Source organism: Myodes glareolus, chromosome 4, assembly GCF_982192425.1.
Source record: "Myodes glareolus chromosome 4, mMyoGla1.1, whole genome shotgun sequence".
NCBI classification, from domain to species: domain Eukaryota; kingdom Metazoa; phylum Chordata; class Mammalia; order Rodentia; family Cricetidae; genus Myodes; species Myodes glareolus.
Window position 1 is genome coordinate 120893416 of NC_142029.1, and position 3945 is coordinate 120897360.

A 3945-nucleotide genomic window follows, 5' to 3' on the forward strand; every position below is an offset into this window, starting at 1 on the left:
ATTAAAGGATATTAATGATCAGTGATTGAGACTTCCTATTAATTTTCTTTTTGTTATTAGTGGTGGTATTGTGTATTTTCCTTCTTTGGAATTTGCTGATGTGGGATAATCTATTGCATCTGTTTTTGTGGATGTAGCTAACTTCTGTCGGTTGCAGTTTTCCTTTTATTATTTTTTGTAGGTCTGGATTTGAGGATAGGTATTGAGTAAATATGTTTTCTTTTAAATGAACTATCTTATTTTCTCTATTTATGGTGATTTAATGCTTTGCTGGGTGTAGTAGTCTGGGCTGGCATCCATGTGGTCTCTTAGTGTCTGCATAACTCCTGACCTGAACCTTATGCTTTTTTTTTCTGTTAAGAAGTCAGGTGTAATTCTGACTGGTCTGCCTTTATATGTTACTTGGTGTTTTTCCTTAAAGTTATTAACATTCTTTCTGCAGTCTATATGTTTAATGTTTGATTGTCTGTGGTAAAAGTATTATCTTTTTTGATCTCATCTATTTGGTCTACTGTAATCTTTTTGTATTTTCACAGGCATGTCCTGTTTTGGTTTGATGAAATTTTCTTCTATGATTTTGAGCTGGAATTTGTCTCCTTCTTCAATTCCTATTATTCTTATCTTTGGTCTTTTCATGGTGTTCCAGGTTTTCTGGATATTTTGTGTTAAGTGATATTTGGATTTAGCATTTTCTTTGACCAATGACTCTATTTCCTCCATTTTATCTTGGAGACTTAAGATTCTGTCCTGCATCTTTTGTATTGTGTTTGCATCTGTATGTTTGCCCAAATTTTTCATTTTCAGATTTCCCTAGGTTTCTGTTTTTTCTTCTTTCTTTTTTGTACCTTTTTCAGTTTTCAAGTCATAAATCTTTTTTTTTCAATTGTTTGATTGTTTTTTCTTGATTTACTTTAAGGGATTTATTAATTCCTTCCATTTTTTGTTTACCTTTCCCTTTTTTTCTTTTTTTTAACAATTGCTTATTATACAAATCCAACAAAGGTAAAACTGTGTCGGGGGGAAGTCTAGGAAAGACCACCATACAACCATGGTACTTACAGATGCAGAACTGACAACTAGAAAATAACCTGGTCACCTCAAAGGAAAGGAAGGCTATGGGCACATTTATTCTACTTGATTCATGCTATAAATTAGATCTACAGAGATAGAATACAAGAGCTCATGCTTGTAAAGTGTAAAGACTAAAACCTGAATTGTAAAGTTTTTAGAAAAAGGTAAACTCTGCAATTGAAACTTGGAAAAGTGTTTTACCTGGACTATACACTTATCCACAACATGCTTGTGTAACTTCTAGACATACAAAGTAGGCTCTCAACATCCAGTTAAACATGCTTTTAAGTGGAATGTTGTAGCCCCCTGTCACACCTGGGCACATCTGTAGATGGGCTTTTTGTATTGATGAAATACAAGTTAAGTTCTCCCTACCTGAAGGAAAGTTGGCAATCTAAACAATAAAAATACTGGTATGCATTCAAATCTGACATAAATAATTTTAAACAATTTATACAAAAATAGTTCTGCATAATGTAAGATGTAACAAAACCAACTAAACAAAATGTGTCAAGATGGCTGTGGATGGTGTGTGTGGTCCACTTTATATTGACAACATAAGCCTTGGCATTTCAAGGAACAGGGTGACCCAAACACAGCTACCAACAAAAGCACTAAGCTCAGGCTTCTAAAAATTTCTCCAAATTTCATCTTCCTTTCCAAATGGAATGTCTTCTAAAGGCCGCTTTAGAAATGGTCCAGAAAGCAGTGCTGTCACAGTGCCAAAAGAGCAGAGGAAAACATCTGCCTCATTCATCCCCAAATGGTTAGTTGAACAGCATCTCCCTTGGAAAGACTTGTGAAACAGAACAGTGTCCTGTGGTCTTTTGTTCCGAATTCCAAAGGGAATATGAGCCCATTTGTGTTTGTAGTATTTTTCCCTCCCTGACTGTTTTTCCCCAACCCTCCATATTTACATGCTTGTCCTGGAACTAAGATTTTGAAGAAGTTTCTCTTCCACTTTCCCAAATTGAACACTCACAGCTATGAACTGCTCACAGCCTTCCTTGGTGACTTGCTTGCAGTACCTCAGGTCAATATGACAAATATTTCCACAGCGTTTGAAGAAGGACAGGCACTGGTCAGTGACCTTATTGCAGTATGATAGGTTGATCTTTGTCAGAGAGTCTCGGGTGGTAGTGCCAACTGCAGTGAGCAGGTTGATGGAATGGTTACAGTAACCGAGGTGGAGCATCTTCACCGTTTTCTTCTCTTCTGGGCCTTTAGTCCCTTCAGTGCTGGGCCCAGTGGTGGGTGAGCTGGAACGTGACTGGACACTCTCCCCGGTTTTAGGAGCTGCCTCAGGCAGATCATCCTCTGGTTCCTGCTTGAAGCGCCGAAGGGGTTTGTTGGCCAGTGCCAACCGATTGTTGGCATTCTTCCAATGCCAACAGGCATTTTTCCTGAAAAACTTATATTCTTTGCCAGGTTTCAGCTGCTGCTGGAAGTAAGTGAGACTGGATCTCCACAAAGGGCTGATACTGCTGCCTAGAGGGGGCCTCGGCGAGAGGTGAGCATCTAGGCTCGCTTGCGTCCACTCAGCTCTTGGGGCTTCTCATATTTCCACTTCCTCCTTAGGTGCACATCCTCAGACTTTCAGTGTAGGATGCCATTTGTAGGCACCTTCTTAGGATGATCATCTGACCTGCCTCGGGGAGCCTTTTCACACTCACTCCTCCGCTTAGCAGACCCCTGCCATTCCATGCTGTCCTGATTCATCTTCTGCTCATTGAGCAAGGAGGCAGGCAGGTTGAAGGCATATGTAAAGCCAGGGTCACACTTTTGTTTCCCTGTCTTGCCAGAATGATTACACTTCGGACACTCCCAGCAGTTGGGAATCCTTAAGTCATTCAGGGTGGATGATCTCGTTGCAGATAGAGCACTCCATAAGCATGAGGTTAAACTTATCTTCTTCCTCCTCCATTGTGTCTCCTTCCCTGCCTTGCCACACACAAGGCACAGGGTGGTGTCGGGCGGCACTGGCACAATACACTGCTGCCTAATGAAGCTCTGCTTCATGTGCCTGGGGCCTCCAAACTTCTTCAAGTCCCTGCAAAAGTGACACTCTCCACACTCCATCCGCAGGCAGGCCTCGCACTTGTGGCATTGTCCGGTGCCTGCCAGCTCCTCCTGTTGTTCGGTTGGCAGCTGACGCTGGGCCCAACTTGCCCTTAGTTTGACCCACCACCCTGTTCTGATTGGGCTCAGTTGGTCATCCTCAGCGCTCATAGACAAGGCCATGGCTCATGATGGGTCCACACATTGCTTTTATTTAGTTTTATCATGGAATGTTTTTCTTTCTCCATCTGTTGTGACTTGTGGGAATTGCTACCCCGAGTTATATTTCCCTGCCCCCATTTAAGGTGCTTATCTGCAAAGAACCTTAACTTCCCTCTGCTCCTGGAGTTGGATGAGGAAGTTTGAGTGCACGTGATTATTCCTTGATCCCTGCTGGGGTCAGGTGACAGTCCCTACTGGGGACAGGTGAAGGTGGAGTGCATGTGATCAGTCCTTGACCCCTACTGGGGTTAGGTGAGAGTTCCTCCTTGGGTCAGGTGACAGTCCCTTTGCAGCCCCCTCCCCATTTGGTGCCATGGTATAAAAGCTAGCCCCAGCGGAACAATAAATGAGCTGCTGTTTCACCTCAACCTTGTGCTCTGTGGATTTCATTCAACCTGGACACCCTCCGCCGAGACTCGTGGTTCCAGACCGTGCTGGCGCGGTAATTGGAGGTTCCCACCGAGATCGGAAAGGTGAGGAAAGTGGACCGGGTCATCCTGTAGCCGGCCAGGATGCATTGGGGATTAAGATATAACTAAGAAATAAGAGATACTTGAGATAACTAAGAGATAATTAAGAGATAAGAGATAATTA

At 42.6% G+C, this 3945-nt stretch overlaps 1 pseudogene; it reads right to left on the minus strand.

Moving 5' to 3' along the window:
* Positions 1 to 1984: 1984 nt before the first annotated feature.
* Positions 1985 to 3312, minus strand: LOC125397099 (lysine-specific demethylase 2B pseudogene; annotated as a pseudogene).
* Positions 3313 to 3945: the final 633 nt, after the last annotated feature.